The sequence below is a fragment of the Psammomys obesus genome, unplaced genomic scaffold (genome assembly GCF_907164565.1).
Source record: "Psammomys obesus unplaced genomic scaffold, mPsaObe1.curated_primary_1811, whole genome shotgun sequence".
Lineage (NCBI taxonomy): Eukaryota > Metazoa > Chordata > Mammalia > Rodentia > Muridae > Psammomys > Psammomys obesus.
Window position 1 is genome coordinate 1,082,336 of NW_026585504.1, and position 17,987 is coordinate 1,100,322.

The 17,987-nt window shown below is 44.3% G+C and overlaps 1 protein-coding gene across 10 annotated transcripts in view; it reads right to left on the minus strand.

Annotated features, from left to right (window-relative positions):
* LOC129674066 (1-phosphatidylinositol 4,5-bisphosphate phosphodiesterase beta-4) overlaps positions 1-17,987 on the minus strand; it is a 382,363-nt gene that overhangs the window by 290,612 nt on the left and 73,764 nt on the right. For all 10 annotated transcript variants that reach the window (XM_055604042.1, XM_055604240.1, XM_055604786.1 and 7 more), the window contains exon 2: positions 2,954-3,029. The gene's annotated coding sequence lies outside the window, so the exon portion shown is untranslated. The remainder of the gene's footprint in view (positions 1-2,953; positions 3,030-17,987) is intronic.

Below are 17,987 nucleotides of genomic sequence, written 5' to 3' on the forward strand. Positions count from 1 at the left end.
ATGGAATATGGGAGGGAGAAAGGGCAGCTGGGGGACAAATGAACATGTGGGCACTGACTGCAAGTGAGACTGCGGCTTCTGAGTGTTCTCTCCTTGTCCTCTTCTCTGCTAAACCTTAGGAACAACAGAAGAGATGAAGACTCCTGATCGCTGGATGAGCCAGCTAACGGGACAGCTGTGAGTTCAGAACTAATGAAGAGCCAGGCATGTTTAAAGATTTCATTTTGTCTCGTTTGTATTTGTGTGTGTGTATGTGTGTCCATGCTGGCTCATACGTGTATTTCAGTGCTTGCAGAGGCTGGGAAGGATACCGGGTTTCCTGGAAGGAAAACCACAGGCACTGTGATCCACGCATGATGGTTACTCACTGGGTTCTGCACCGAAGTCCTCTGGAAAAGTGTGTGTCTTTACCACTAAGCTACCTTTCAGGCCTAAGCCCACATTTTTTAAAGTTAGAGCACTTATCAAAGAACACTTATCAAAGAGCACTTACTCAAAAAACAGAAACAGGATATGGCCATATACTTTCCTAATCAGAAAAAAAAAAAAAAAAAAAACAACTCCTTTTACTTTTTGGAGATAAATATTTTTAAACATTTGTTGAGCATGGAGGACTCATACCCAGACTATTGCTAGGTCAGGAAAGACACACAGAGCACAGTGATTTCTGCTTCATGTCACCGAGGTCACCAGAGAAATACTTCTACTTCTACCGTGGACACAAAATTCCCTATTCCAGTCACCCAGGGAGCTGCCATCTTTCAGACGGAAGACAGAAATGAGTGCAGACACGCGTGTGAGAACTGAAAAGCCGGATGTGTCATTTGACTGCAGACCCCAATGCTCAGCACTCTTCGGGGCTTGCAGAGAAGCCGGAACAGGTGCCATCCTTGTGAAGATCCCCGCAGCCACGCCACACACCTCACGGAGGCGCTCCTGCCTGGGCAGATGGGCAGCCTTCTTCCCCAGGACTGAATTTCATTTGAGCTCTCCTTTGCCACACCCCTCCCCTAGCCATTGTGTTTGAAAACAAGGTCTGCACAGATTTTTACCACTTAGGAAAATCCCAAACATCTAAGAACTGGTTTAACCCTTAAAATCTAAGATTAAGAAAGGACATATCCAGCCACTGTTTTCATCACTCTCTCCCACCCCCCCCCCACCTGTGTACTTGCGTGCCTGTGTGGGTGTGTGTGAGTGTGCTATTTCCCTTCCACCTAAAATCCTTTTTTAAAACTCCATGTAAAAGTATAAGCCCTCACAACTGGCCACCAGTTATGTCAGGAATGAGACGGCAAGCACACTCTGTGACTGGCGCTCCCTTTTGTGACAGGCCTACAGGGCTGCAACCCTGCTTCTCGGGGGAATGCTATACTTTGGAAACATTCCAAAATTCATTTCTGCCTCCCACAGCCTGATTTTCTGCATGCATTCTTTCAAAAGCCATCTCCTTCCCCTGGGAAGAAAGAAAACTGATACCAAATTAAACAAAGGCAGCCTTCTGAGGGCCTCTCACACAAAGCTTCACAATAAAAGTGATTTCCCGACTTTCTTCTCCCTTTTCTCTCCACACAAAGTTAAGTCCCTCAAGGTTGTCTCTTATTTCCATTTATGAAAGTGTCTCCAGGTAGGCGAACCAACATCCCTACTGCAGAGGGAAGCCCAGCCAGCTAATCCCCAACACAGGAACCACAGTGACTAGAATTCCCACAATGCACGGCTGTATCCACCCCCAGTTTCTTGCTAATGCTGTTCCTTACTTGGCCATGAATAGTTACGGTCAGCCCCAGCAATTTCTGCATCCTGGATAGCACAATCTCCTAAACCATCAGCTGCAAGCTTTAAGTCCAAATTTTGAAAGAGCAGCTAATTAATAATCATAATAATAATGATGAGAGAGATGGCAAACTGCTGTGTGGATTCTAGAGTTCACAGTGGAAGCTCAGCTAACCGAAGCAAATTGTTCTCCTATGGTCCTTCCATTCTTTCTATTCTCATTTTTGTTCTTTGGTTTTTCTTTTGAGACAGTGTCATTATGTATCTCATGCTGCCGGTTCTCTCAATTCAGTTTTTGTTTGTTTTTAAATCATGGTGTCTTATAGCTCAGAATGGCCTGAAATTTGCAGAGCAGTCAAGGATGACATTAAACTTTTTATCCCCCTGTCTCCGCCTCCTAAACGCTGGGACTGCAGGCGCGTACCACCATCCAGCGCCCCTTCTAGCATTTCTTAACTGTCTACTTTGTAAGGAAGTTCTCTGGGACTACACAGGGCTAGACGCTGGGACTGCAAACTTCAGATTCTAGCCGCTAACCAACTAACTGAGCAAAGACACTATTTGAACATAAAGACAGTGGCTGATGGCTGATCTCAACGAAATCACAAGTCCAATCAAAACGGCATCTTTAAATGAATCTGCTGCATCTGTGGAGCAAATGTTTCCTGCATGCTTGGCCACAGTGCAGGCCACAGTGACAAGTTGTACATGAACCTCCTTGTTCTCATGGACTGTCATCTTGGAGGGCCACTGACAGAAAACATAAGAAAATGGTCTGGATATCAAAAGATCCTAAGGGTAGTCTCAAGGATTGTAATGTTAAAACAGGAAATTGAAACAAGACCGTACGTGGCCAAAATAAATAAATAAATAAATAAAAATAAATAAATAAATTAAGGAGGTTAGGTTTAAAAAAGATCTAAAGTTATTGATGAAAGAAAGTGACCCAGTCAACAAAAGCATGTGCAAAGGCCCTGGCCAGGCACACATGAGTAACAGCACTGCGCCAGGATGGCCGTCAAGGCATGCACAAGGTGGACAGCAGCAGCAGAAGTCAGAGGCAACAGGGAGGAGATCGCACCAGCCCACAAGACCCTTCTTAGGGCTTTGGCTTACATTCTGAATGAGGCAGGATCACGGCAAAACGATGTTATCGGACTTATTTTAAAAGACTCACCCGGGCTGATCTGTCGAGAACTGTCTGCAGATCTGTCAGCACGCCCAGAGAGAGCAGCCAGAGGCTCCTGCGGAATCTAGGCAAAGGAAAGCAGGAGTTAGACCAGACGGCAACGGGGACGTAGCATAAACTTGCTGCCTTTGGGACGCATCTTCAGTGTCAAACAGAATCATACACTGGCAAACTGGGGTGTCAGCGTTTGAACAGGTATTAGTTTTGCTTGGAATTTTTATGGGGGGGTGCCAGCATTTTGTTTTACTTTGCTAAACTGCTGCTTTAGTTTAGGAGTTAGGCATCTCCCAAAAGTTTTTGTGTTTAAGGCTTAGTCCTCACCTTGGTACTAATAAAAAATAGTGGAGCCAGGTCAAAAGAGGTTAGGTGGCTGGGATGTACCACCAAAGGGGGTTGTGACACTGGTCCTCTATTCCCAGATGCTATAGAAGAACAACTTCTCCACCAAACACTTCTGCTCTTGACTTTCTGAATCACCAAAACAGAACCATGAGACTAAGTGATCATAGGACTAAACTTAGGAAACTCTGGCCCCAGTCAAACTTTCCTTCTAAGTTGTAGTCTCTGAGATTGATCTAGCGATGGAAAGCTCAATACAGTGTCAAATTTGTGTTCACTGAGCAGTTAGTGCCATGGCTTGTGTTCGGCACTAACTTATATCTCCAGTCTCTGTCTCTCAACAAACCCACAGTCAACCTGGGCACTGGGGACTGCAGGCACACTGCAGTCTTCCCACTGAGAACCCAAACATTTTCATAGTCATGTTCTCAGTCTCTCCATTCCCCTTGCCTCTCTCTGTCCCTCCTTTTCTCCCCCCCATCCCTCCCCTCTCTCATACCACCCCTCTGAGGCAGAGCACTACCATATCCCAAGTGGTTTTGATAGCTCTGGCCTTTATCTCCGCAAAACTACCTTACCAATCATAGAGAAGATGATGACCCAAATTACATATTTTATATGATGCCAACACTCAGTCCCTGTAGCCTGTCTCCAAGGAGCTGTCTATAGCCCTCCACCCTGTATCTCCCTTTCCTCCAGGTAGGCCTTTACTGCGACTGGAGCACAAATGCACATTCTGCATTCTCACTTTAAGTCTCCTCTATAATACTCTCCCAGCCTAGAAAGTCCTGTCCCCCCTCTGTTGCGCAACTCCTCTTAACTGTGCTTATCCACGCATGCTGCTCACATTCTGCCTGCCGTAGAACACTTCACTCGGGACCACAGGTCCATTCTGTACTGCTGAGCAGGGATCCGCCTTAAGAACACACGCCAGCGGGCACTCACTTTATACCCTCCACCAACGGAGCATTTCAAACAGGTTAGGTCTTAGGTAGTGACAATGTCCAGAAAGAATGGTCTTGCCTTAGCTCATGCTGAACTATAGAAGGATTTCTGGTGGCTAGATTAAAGCCAGCATTCCTCGGGAACTTGGGAAATGGGTTCCCATCTGCCAAAAGGAGCCATTTCCCTTGCCTCTGGCAGACGAGACATGGCTCTACAGTGACATACCTGTGGCTGTATATCAAACTCCAGGCTCCCGCACTCCCTCGTCACAAGTACCTGCTGCACACTTCCTGCCCCTTCTACCTCCTCCTCTGCCACAAACTCCCAGGCCTACCACAACTCACGGCTCCCCCCGTCCTTGCCTCCATTCAGTTACTCATCCTCCTTTTAACCTGCTTTTCTCACTATTTGCCCTTTCCCTACAGATAGCCTTGACCAGGACTGGTCTGCTTTTTCCTCTCTGCTCTGGACTCTTCCAGGCATCTCTGGTTGTTCATTCTCTTATCCACAATAAAAACCTTCCCCCAATCATGGAGCAGCGGTTTCAGTGTTTTCTTTACTGCACCCCTCACACACAATACACAGTTACTTATTTTAGTGACAATAAGTAACAAGTCCTCTCTTTTTATCTAAGTTTCCTGAAAATAGGGACTGCAAACCACTAAGAACTCTGAATATCATCTTTGAGTAAAATGGAATCACAGCTACTTCCTACTCCATCTCTCTGTGTTTTCCCTGCCATTTTGATTCATCCACTAATGTTCTTTGTAAATAAACAGCATGCCACAGAAGAACAAAAGTTTCGTCTAAGTTTATCTCATAAGAGTGGACTCACAGACAAGTGACATCCAAAATCTTAGTCAAACGAGTATTTGGCGTACAGTCGTACAAGTCACTGGCTCCATGGCGCAATCACTAGAAAGGGAATGAGCTGGTCTGCTGGTCATCAGTGGTCCCCCATCACCAAGATCTCAGGGCACATACCTGAGGCCACAGGATGACAGACGCAAACAAGAAAAACGATGGCTTTTAGCAACCACTTACACTCCAAGCAGGAATCCCTGCTACATCTCAAAACACCATGCTTCCTCTATCCTTCTGTATTATGTTCTTCAGGGCAAAACGTCACTGACACTTCCACCAATGGCAGAGACCACCCGAGAAACTATGTTCCATGTTCCCTAAGAGAGAGGGGGACCCCTAATGTGTCATGGTGATCAGGACCCCCTCTATTAATCCTTTTTTTTTTTTTAAGGCAACTGCCTCCTATTTTTAATGGACATAAATAACAAATACTTGTGAGTGCCTAACCCAGAAGAGGGCAGTCACATTCCCTTGTTCTCTAGCTCCTGGGACAGAGGACAGGTAGAACCTATGGCTCGTCTCAGGAAGTGACATTTGCACTTAGAGCTGAAACATCAGTTAGACATTTCCAGACAAACCGAAGATGGAAATGAAAAGAGAGACTTCTTTTTCAAGGGCACAGAAAGACACTAGGCAAAAAGAAGAAAAGGTTGGCATTATGGTATGTCTGTCATATCCAGCACAAGAGAGGCTGAGGTAGTCAAGGAATCAGAAGATATTCTCCCAAAGAAATGAAATGAAATAAAATAATGAAGGAAGAAAAGAAGGGAGGGACAAAGAGAAGGCACAATTACACTGGAGAAAAGAACAACAATAATACTATCCTGGAAAGTGGGGAAGAGAATAGCTGCAGAAAAGTTAGAAGTCGGAAGGTAAGTCAGATGGAGCTTTCTGGCCCAGTAAAAGGGGGATGTTGAGTTGGACTTATGGGCTATGAGAGTAATGATCCTGCGTGTACTCATTGAGTACATTCAACGGCCAACACTGATCATGGTTTCTTTGAAACAACAGGCCTACCATAAGCTCCTAAAGATTTCCAAAAAAATCCCCAGTAGCACACACTTTCCCCTCTGAACCACAGATGGCTGCTGGCCAGACAGAAATAAACATGAGTGTCCTTAGGAGTCACGGACAATTGGTGAATAGCACTTTACTAAAAGTTTGTAAATAGTAGGGGAATAGTGGGGAACAGTAGCACTATGGGACATGGCAGACGAGGTGCCCAGAAGAAAGGTAACAACTTATATGGCACTTGTCCTGTCAAGCTGTCAACTCTATTTTCCCTCTTTTCAAACTTGGCCCTTGGCTGGGGTGAACTACAGAATGCAATGGGCCTTGTCATCCGGGTCTTCCAAGTTCCATTCTTGAGTGACTTCTGCTTTCGCTTTTACAGTGATTCCCTTGACAGCTAGTCACCGGGTCTGTGAGCAATCCAATCCGCACAGAGCAGGCAGCATGGAAAATCCAATCCGCCCGGAGCCCGCAGCACGAAAAAGACTGGAGTTGCTCCCTGACGTCCTCACGGAACTCAACTGCTCATGCTCAGTGAGCTAGTTCAGACAAGCCACAAAGAACCTAGTCAGTCTCCTACAGAGCGGGGTTGCCCAGCTGAGACCAGTCAGTCCACCCACAGACAGGTGAGATGCTGATGGTTGTTTCATGCCAGTGAGTTTTGGTGTGTTCTATGACAAAGCTAGAGAGGGTGGAAGCAGGAAAAGACCACAGCAACCAACAAGAAGAGGAAGGACTGAAGCAGAGAGAGTCCCCGCAGGACAGGAGCCTGAGTGTGATCTGAGAATTTAGCACTTCAGCTACAGGAGATCTGATCAAGCTATTGGGTAAATCTGAGTTCTTGGTCTCATTAATAAAATAAGAATGGACTCAGAAAGGAGGCTCAAAGATCTTCAGACTAGAGTTGAAAAGAAAATCCCCAGGGCAGCAAAGCTATAAATCTCAGGAGGTATACCTGAAAGAGAAAAATAGAGAAAAGAGAGAACGAGGCCATGGTGTTGGGATTATGCCAGCACGCATGTCAGACACATGGCAGACAAGCCACATGCAGGGCGGGGTGGGGGGAGGATTCAGAAATGCAGGACTAACGGAAGCTAAGGTGCCAGTGGAAGTACGTTTAGGCCATCAGAAAGAAAAAGAGAAGAAAGAGGAAAAAACTGCTGCTCTTCCCAAGCCAAGTGTGATCTGAGCACCCAGGTCAGATGGTTCACAGTAACTCCTGCTCCAAAAGATCCAACGCCATTTTCTAGCATTCACGCATGCACACACATGTACACACATACACACAAATACAAATACATTCAAACACACATGCATTTAGACAGACACATATATAAACACAATAAAAAAAACAAAACACATATTACTCCATATTTAGAACATTGCTACAAGATGACAAGCAATGTTTCACGCTAAATGACCAAAGACTTTTTAAAACACTGTTTTCAGTTTGCTTACATTTCTCTAATAATTTTAGAGTATGCACAACCCATATTATTCTAAGTGATAATGAGTGTTAAGGATTAGATTGCTATTTTATCCTTGGCCTCAAATCCCATCATTCCTCCAAAGGCTACTGGGCTATGACTAAATCATGTGTTTCACTTCATCTCAAAACCATGAGGCGTTCCCTCAGCTCCCATCCTCTCCTTCATCTTCCTGCCCAGCTCACTGCTGTTCTCCAAAAAGCAACTCATGGAATTTCCTGTCACCCACCAACCTCTTTGCCTTTCCTCACAGACTCAGCATCCCCTCACTTGGATACACATAGAGCCCAGTATAAGCTAATGATACTTTACAATTCTCATGACAATTACTTGTTTAGGCTTCTATTTTCCCACCATTTTGTGCTTTCCTTGAAAGCACAGATCCAGTGCTATTCATTACTGAGTCCACCGTGCTCAGCGAAGTGACTGAATCACAAGAGTCCCTGCAGGATGAGCCTTTCCTGTTGCTGTAGAGCCTTTCTCTATGCGCTTGAAATTACTTTAACAGCAACTGTTAAAAACTCTCAAAAAGTGGATTGTAACTCAGTAGAAGGATGGGGCATTTGAGGAACTAAAGAGGATACATACTTTTCTAAAATTAGAATCCATGAGATAAATCTGAAATGTCCAGATGGACAGGTCCATTATACCCTTCTTTTCCCTGCATTGCACATTTCCCATCTTATACAGTTAAGTACATTATAATTAGTTGTATGCATATAGTCATAATAAGCCAGTTTCTAATTTTCAATTTACTGCTCATACAGGGCTTCCCATACAGTGGAAAAGGAAACATTCTAATCACAACTCAAGGCATCTGTCAGAACTCTATCTTTTGTGATGAGTACCCCTTCTTACGGTTAGACAGCCTGCGTGCTGAGTATCCTTGGAACTCAAGGTCAGCTTCTCGTTATCTTATGTCTTCATGATATCTCCTCTCCGGCTGTTCCATTTCACCCAAGTGTTTAGGAAGCAAAAGGCTCCAAGATGGAATCTCAGTCAGGGTCCCGGCAGGAAGCAGACGGGAACTGGAACACCTAACTAAGGGGGAGTTAATAAGGGGTGGTTTACTAGGAGCGCAGAGCTTAGGAAAGCAGGGAACATGACTTAGCCTAGATCTAAAGGAGAAGAGACAGAGGTGTAGGGGCCGCACAAAGTGCAGCAGAAACCCATGTGACAGCTTCTGCAGCTTCCCAGAAGGAGACGCACTGTCTGTCACCTGTCAGCAATGCAAGGTAGCAAGCACCGGCTGAACAAGCCTCCCCTCACTCGTTCCCTCTAGGACCTGCCAGCAGTCCACGGCTGGAGCGGCTCGCAGCAGCCTCAGGAAGCGGAGCGGAGAGCTCTGGAGGGTCAGAGGAGGAACATCCTAGACTGGCAGTGTTCACTGCCTTCCTGGTCTCACTCCTCCCTGAGAAGAGCACCAGCCAGGAAAGTGTAAGTAAATCAGCCAGGGTGTTTAGCACAGGGGACAGCAGATGCCGGGCAGCCTGGCTTAAAGTCTTCTGCCCAGTGAGCAGGCCGTGGCCGAGCCAGGTAGGTCCCTCTGCCCCCAGTGACTCAGTCTCAGCAGAAGAGGTGCTGTTCTAGAAGTTCACACTCTCCTCTCCATGTACCTCTTAGCTACAAATACCAGCATGAGGGCATTGAGAAGTCCTCAGACCACAGGGTAAACACAGCCGGGCGCCTACAGCCCAGTGTAACGCCTGCGGTTTCTACAGGCCCTCAGCACACAGGAGGTCACTTGCCCACCTGGGATCAGCTAATTAGCCCTTTTTATCCTTTCCCTTCCTTTTCCAACTGCCCTTGACCCCTAGTGGTAGATACAGGACCCTCCTGAGTATTATGTGTACCCCAAGTTTGCCTCAGACCAGGGTTAGAAGACAGCAAGCCGAGGTTCTGTCTGCAGTGCTCACTCGGAAGTGAAGAAGAACATGCTCAGTGTGGAATCAGCTGCTTGGTTTTGGCCTCGCTCTGATGGTCAGCAAAGACCCAGGACACAACGTACTCAATTGTCCTGTGCACTGATAATAAGACAATTTCCAAGTTCCTGCCCAGTTTCCAAGTTTACTAAAATCTATTAGTGAAACAAATGCTGAGGCTCAAATACAAACTGTGACAAAGCTACATTCTTCGTAGTAATTTCTAAAACTTAAGTAATCCAAACAAAGAGAGAGGGAAAGAAAGAAATTGACTGACTGACTTTTGAATCACATAAAATAAATATTAGAAAGTAAAATTTCGCCTATCAGCCAAATGGCAATTAGATATGATTTTCAACCAAATTTTCTAGATTTGACAACATAAAAAATAATTTTCACTTATAACTCTCCCTTAAACATCTCTTGACAACCTTTTTGTTACCTTATGGCTGGAGATATACTCAGGTCTAGCCTCTGCCAAGCAGAGGCCAGTTAAGTACAACACTAGCCCTATTGCCAATTTTTAATCCACTTTAGTTTGTGTTTGGTTTGGATAAGAGTTCCTGGTATTTGGGAGAATCCTGCCCAGGTCTTCCTATGTAACAAGCAGGTATTCTATCAGTGAGCAAAGCCCTGATATTTTGATATGTGTTCATACGGTGAAGAAATGGTAGGTTTGGCTCATCTGCATCATCTTCACACTGTCTTCCTACGCTAGTATTTCTTCCGCATGGTACAGCGGAACCTCAGACTCTGTAGTGTTCAATGCTTAACTTCAGGTCTCCGGCCTTACTGCGCTTTGCCTAGTGCCCTGTTGTACAGTGATGCCTGCCTGCTCCCTGCCAAAGCTGCTGTTCTTAGAAAGGAGGCTTAGGCGCTGTACACACAGTGACATGCGACAACTTGTTCCATTTTCAGCTCTCACCTTTGAAACAACGGCAGAGGTCATTTGAGGGACCGTGCACAGCCTGACAGGTGGCGAGCTTTCTTAGGACTATGGGGAAGCATTACAGCAGACTGAAAGCCTGTCTCAATGCCGGGGAGGACGCTGGGTAGGGGCGGAAGTGACTATAAGGGATTCTAACGTTCCTTTACCGGTCGCCTTGGCCAGCTCACTCATAACAAAAGCACGATGCATAACCACGTGGTAAGTCATAAAATAACAAAGAGCTTTCTGGAAGTTCTTCAGGGGCAGTGTGGGCTCTTCCTTCTGGTCCTGCTAGGCAAGAAACTGTGAGGCTTAGAAACAGGCGAGGCACCACGGGAACCAAGGAAAAGGTCTAAATTTGTTACTTTATAGGCACACTATCTGAAAAATGGTTTCCTTCCAGCTTCCTCCAAGATGAAGGATTGTCAACTGTTTCTCTGTGATAGCTGAGAAGGGGGTGTGAGGGGGGATGAGGTCTTACCATGTCACTTGTCAGAAAGTTATATATTAAATATCACAATTATAAATTTGAACAAAGTATAAGTGCTAATTTTATATACATAAAAATCATAAAATTGCTAAAAGTATTAAATGACCAAGACAGAAAATATTGAATCACTTTGGAAAGATTAACATGAGTAGCTCTGATATAGCTAATTATTGATTATGAGCAGTTCTCAAAGTTGGGTACATAACAGGATTACCTGGGAACCTCAAAACCTCCAAGTCCCAGGATACACACACCCAAGGCCAATCATAACTCTCTTTAATTGTGCAATAGCATAACCTCTCTTTAATTGTACCATATTAGTTGAGGAGCTAATCCTGTGATACACTGAGAACTAACTTATATTGTGCTAAACACTAATGAGGCTTAGGGCAAAAGACAGTGCCTTGCCCATCCCCACCCCCCAATTTATTCCTCCTCTTACATTTTGCTCATCGTCAACACAAAGCTCTGTCTCCTCACTCCTTGCTTATCTGAAGCTGTCGCTTCAAGCCACCCCCAGAAAGATACCAATACAAAGGAGATTAATAAGACTGATGAAGAGACATCCTTAAGAGCAGAAGGCTTAAACCATGTACATCATGAAGAATGGTGCCCATGGTCCTTACAGGACTGGCCTAACCAGTAGGAAGGAAGCTGCCTGGCTGAGAGTGGGCTGCCATCAACAGGCTCAGCTTTGGCCCCTTTCCAACCGTGATATCATTCAAGCATTCATCCACTCACTCAAATATTTACTAGCCCTGTACCTTGGTCCCACATCACTTTGAACTTACAATCTTGTAGGAACAACAAAATTTAAAGAGTAATTGCAAGTCTGAAATATGGAAGCACATGCTGAGCAGACTGATAAATCCATCACAGGCAACCACTTCCTGTGCGGAAAGGGTAGTCATTCCAGCCTGAAGTAGCACCATAAGCAAAGACCTGTGAGAGAGAAACATAAAACGAGGAAGCTGAAATCAGGAAGAGAGAAGGGAGATGAGAGGTCAGGGCCGAGAGATCAGGCAGGGCAGCAGCAGGAAGAAGGGTGGGCCTTCACCCAGGGCTAGTCTTGCCAAGGTTCCTGACAGGTTAGGAGACTTGCATAAGATTATCCTGAACATGTAGGACATTCCACAACATCCTGGGTCTGGATCTACTTTTGGACAAAAGCAGCAACCTGTTTTATTTTGGGGTTGCTTGCTTGTTTTAGAGTCAGTACAATGTAACATAATAGTACCCTCGTGTAGTAAAAATGTTCCCAGATATGACAAGACATTGAGCAAAACTGGCCCCACTGGAGAACCACTGACTGAGATTCTTACTTGCAATCTCATCAATGATGGAAACTTACGCCAGGGTGAGTTAAGCCTAGAACGAGCCTTTAAGTCAATGGGATGTGTTTAAAACAATGCTGAGTTTGGAAGTTTAATTTGCCTCAACCAATATTCAGAAATAATCCAGAAGCCTCAGAACTACCAAAAGTTGTGGTGAAAGCAGTACAGGAAGCATCTGGAACTGTGCAGACTTGGTGAACCCAGGGTGGCCTGGTGAGAGAGGGAGGTGGCTCTGGACACATGGCTCAACGGTTTTCTGGGTGTTAAATTAACAGCGCTGGGGGAGGAAGGTGGCGGGTGGCTGAAAGCTGCCTGCAGCTCAGGAGTCCAAACAACACAGGACACCTAGCTTTTCCTTGTAAATACAGTGTGACTCGCGTATCAACATCCTAATTTTATAAATAAGAAACAGACACATGGCTGCATATTGGGGTACAGGCTTTGAATGCTGCAGTCTCCACACTCTGGAGGCTGTGAACTCAGCTCCTTGCTAAATTTGCTTTCTGATAAGGCACTCTTATATTTGCCATTAAGGACACGCCTCTCTCACCGTAGGCAGTGCCAGCTTCCTCACAGTTTTGTACTTTTGTGCCTGTTTTGTGATTCTGATGTTTACAATGGCCAATAAGACCAGTGTTCAAGTCCCTTCCAGTGTCTGTATGTGCGAGGAGACTGCAACATGCCTTATGCAGAAAGCACATGGATAAGATCCCCAAGAGAGAACAACTCCGTGGCTCGCCAGCACCACGCTTTTTCTCATGACCAGTGACACCAACTGCAGAGTATAAGGGAATTTTAACATCTTTTATTCACTTGGAAATCTTTTAGTATTTGGGGGTGTTATATACTCTGGTACCCATATAAATAGCAAAGGGGGAAAAAAGTCGCAGCAATGACCTAGTCCAAGAGCGACCTGCCTGATTCCAAGGGCACTTTATCATGAATAAACCTGGGTGGGGAAAATACCCACATGGTTGTTTTTCACTACACATGTGAAGGTGAGGGCATCGGTGGATACTGGTCAACAGCCAGGGCTGTATTTTGAATCGTCTGTTCTTATTTTTTTATAGAAATTTCAGCTATTTTCACTTCATGTTAGAATTGTTGCAGATAATTGAACACTGCAAAAAAAAATGTCCTTTCATTTGTTACTGTAATGTACATGTTATAGCACAAATTTATTCAGTATTTTAATAGCCATAGTTCAATATAATGGTTTCCTTCATAGTTCTGATTTGTTTTGTTATTTAAACCAGGTGTGAGAGAAACACCTACAGTCACAGTATGTGACAGGCTAATCAGAGGCCTGTGGCCAGCCTGGGCCATACAAGTCCCTTTGTAATGAGACGGTTCAGCAGGTAAAGGCACTTGCCTCTAAGCCTTATCCACAAGACACATGTGGCAAACGAACAGAAATGGCTCCTGAAAGCTGTGCTCTGACCACCACACACAGACCATAGGAGGTGCAAATGCTCGTGTGTATACACACACACACACAAATGAATTTTTTTTTAAAAAAAGAAACTAAAAGGTGAAGGAAAAAGTCATTTGAATACTACCAGACAGTCAAAGGCATCTCTTTGAATCTGAAGCAAGCCTCATGTTCCATGGACAAATGACCAAAAGAAAAGAAGGAAAGGAACTGCTGGACCCCTCCACCATTACAAGTGGGCCCAGGTTTGAGGCCTCCTGATTCTCATCATGGACTCTGAGCTTCCATCTACTAAATCATGAGAATAAAGCAAAAAGCAACTCACCTCCCACAAGCAGGGTCATTACATGGGAAGCCCGAGGTTAAACACTAGAATGTGAGCTCTGTAAACATGGACAAAAAAGACAAAGACAGAAAAAAGAATATCTATATTGATTCATCTTTACTGATGGAAAATAGCAATGATCACAGGAAAGTTCATATTTATTGAGCCTTAGTATGTATCAGATACTTTTCTAAACAGTTTATATATATTACTTCATTTATCTTCCAAATAGCTTGTAGGCATGTTGGTATAATGTTCTTTTTAAATGTATACACCTTAACCCTTGTTCATTCAAATGCTGATTTCTCCTCCCCAACCACTCTCTGGTTTCAATCCGGATATTGCATTATGATACTTATTCTAAGCATCCTGTTTCAAATGTGTGTAAACAGGCCAAAATAAAACAACTAGCCACAATGTTGTACAAAGGAAGGAGCCAGAGGACAAGAAAGAAGGGAGGAGCCAGAGGGCAGGAAATGAGTGGGAGGAGAAGGGGCAAGAAGAGAGCTTGGCAAGAGAGCAAGAGATGAGATCTTGGAGGACGTGGAGCATGAACCAGACCTAAGATTTCACAAAAAGCAAGTATAATGTGGGAAATCTAAATGTTAGGAAACTACGAGGACTTGGAGGTTTGGGAGGGAGTAACTATTGCACAGCATTGTGTTCTAGGTTAACTAAATAAACCCAGTGTCTGTGTGGTGATTTGGGTATACAGCTGTTTAGGACTAACAGCAGCATTACCAGAAGATAAATCAATAGTAAATATTAATAGATTCCTACAACATAGGCACAAAGATGAATCTGATTTCAAAGATGAGAAGACAAAGGCCTGGTGAGGTTAAATGGATAATCGAAGATCTGGTCTTAGGATTCCACTGCTGTGAAAAAGCACCATAACCAAATGCAACTCCAGGAGGAAAGGGTTTATCTCAGTTAAATTTACAGTTCACAGTCCATCACTTAGAGCTGAGGCCAGAACTCAAGCTGGAACCTGCACCAGGTACTGAAGCAGAAGCCAAGGAAGAACACTGGTTACGAGCTTTCTTGCTCAGCCTACTTTCTTATGGCACCCAGGACCAATTGCCCATGGGCGGCACTAACCACAGTGAGCTGAGGCCTCCCACATCAATCATCAATCAAAAAAAAAATTCACCATAGGTTTTTCCCATGGCCAAGTCTGGTGGGGACACTTTCTCAAATGAGAGTCCTTTTCCCTAATGATTTCAGCTTGCATCAAGTTGACATAAAAGCAGCCATCGCACATCCCACCAACAGGAGGAGGTGGAGGTGGGGCCTGCGCTGGGCCACTCTAATCCAGAAGCTGTGCCTTTAAGTGCTTACAGCACTGGAAGGCACTCTTTTCTTTTTCAATTTGACAGGCAAAGAAGTTACAGGTCACAAAAATTTTGTAAGTCATTAGCAAGGACGCAAGAGAAGACCAAAATCCAGAGTTCAATATTCAGTATGATGGCTGACTCAACCTCTGGTTTCGAATCTATTTCTGGGAGGATAAAGGAAAGGAAAAGAAGAGGATGAGTGTGAATAACAGATCATCAGCAAGTGAACTACAAGGTCAGTCGATGTAGAGAAAAGCAACAGCCAGATAGCTTGTGCTCAGGTGTCTCCAGCTACATCTCAGATGGACAGGGGAAGTCAGTCATGGCTCCCTGAACCATGCAACATCATCAAGACAAGCTATTAATGCCACCCCAAAGTGTCTTCTAATTTAATGTAATTTCATGCTGCCATGAACCAGCCAGAAGACACACAGCTGAAGGAAAGGGGCTTAGTGAGCTGCCTTGTGAGGAATCCCTTGGAGATCCCTTTCATGCAGAATTGCCTTTTTTTTTTTTCTAATTTCAAATCAGCCCCTCTTCCATTTTGATGGACATAATGAATGTTCTCAGTTAGTTTAGAGACACATTGAGCACATTTTCCTTGCTTGGGCTTCACATACAGTACATTTCTGATCTTACACTGTCTATTATATCCTGAGGAAAAAAATTGTTCCCTACTTTCCAAATAGCTGCCTTTGTGCAAAGTCAACAAATATTTCTAATTTCTAATATACAAGATCAGATAAGTGTGCTCCTAACCCAGAGAACTAAGACATCACATGTATATACAAACCACGTGTTTTGTGGGGGGGAAAGTCCAAGCATAGAAAGCAAGTGCTATGACTGTCTCCCTGACGGCACACAACACTTGCTGACACTCTTTCTGTAGCTGAAACTCCCCCTGCATCGACAGTTACTCATTTGCTTCAAGCCAGAGAGATGAAACAACAATTAAAGTAACTTACCTTTTAAATCCAGAAGAGGAAGAAGCAAGGAGCATTCTAAAAGCTACATGAATCTAAAGGCTAAATATTTCTTCCTAATCTGGGGAGTGTGGATGAGTTGCAATCCTCTGAAACATGATTTCCCTTTGAAATCACAAGCCTAGGACTTACTATCTGTGGTTTGAAGCAGTGCTGTAAACAGAGTTGATTCATAAATGCTCCAGCGGAGCACCGCATTAAAAACCCTCAAAGATAAGTGAAAGTTCACACCCCACTAGAAGCCTTACTTCCTCAGAGACAATGAAGATGAGCTGCGATCGGCACAGGTTGCAAGACATCTCAAATTGAGTAGCAACAGGGGTAGAAACTCACCTGTTTCCAAGCTCACCACCAAAAAGATAATTTTATGTTGAAAATTCACTACATAAAGAATATTAAAAAGAGAGATAAGAAAAACAAACTGGATATAACCAGGAAGAGCCTGAGTTCACAAACAGTACAAAAGCCAAAACCTTACATCTATGCACAAAGCACGATTATCCTAACAAACAAGAAACCTATTTGTTTAAAGAAATGTTCTTTTTTTTTTTTTTTTTTTTTTTGGCATCTAACTCCCTGTACTGTATGGTCACTAAATCAGAAGGGTAAGTTGTAGTGCTAAAAATGTTGAAAAGAGAGCCTTTCTGTACAAGATGTTACAATATTGAAATGCTGACGGGAAGGAGTTTAACTGTCTTGAACCTGCAGCTGAGCAGAGCAGGAATGAAGATGGACACAAGCCAGGCTCCACCATCGTCACCCACACCGCACCACCACTCTCCTGCGGCAGAGTGTACGTGTGTAAGGATGCAGCACACCTCTCACCTTCTTTAGTCTAGCTTCTCCGGAGGCAAACCCTTCTGGAAGATGTCAGAAGGGACAGCTCATCTGGTAAGTGAGCCTGGGAAATGTCAGGAGATCAGGGAGAGGAGCCAGGAGAAAAGGCAATACGACTGCCATATCCTGTATGCTACTCTGCTACTCTGGGCAACAGTGTCTGACCGCAGGAGGGAACCTGGAAAGTGGTGGCAAGCTTCTCCACTCCTCCAGACAGAGGCAAGAGGTATGATACACCAACTCCAACCATGGGGAGGGTGGGAGTCACTTCTCAGCCCATACATGGATAGAACAGATGGCAAAGAAACATCTACAAATGAAGACAGTTGAAAATTGTCATGAAAACCTTCAGAACTGGTTCAGGGAGCAAAGGAATATATCTGTGTTCATGTCAGCATCATCACACAGCAATATTCACAGAAACATCTAATAAGTAAATGCATCCCAGTTCTCACCATTTGAATGGATAAACAAAATGTTTACAACGAAGTCATGTCCAGTCTTGAAAAGGAAGAAAAGTCCTAGCACATGCCAATATGGACAAACATTAAAGACACAGCTAAGTGAACTATATCAGCCACAAAAAGACAACTTCAAGGGGTCAGCTCATAGGGGAAGAAAAACAAAATGCTGCCAAGAGCAGAGAGCAGAATAGGGAAGTTACCATTCAAGAGATACTGTTTCCTTTTTTTAAAATGAAAAAAGTTCTGAAAATCCATGGTGGTGAGGAAAGCACAGTAACCCGGATGTACTCAGAGCTGCGCGATGTTTGCTTGAAAGTGGCCAAC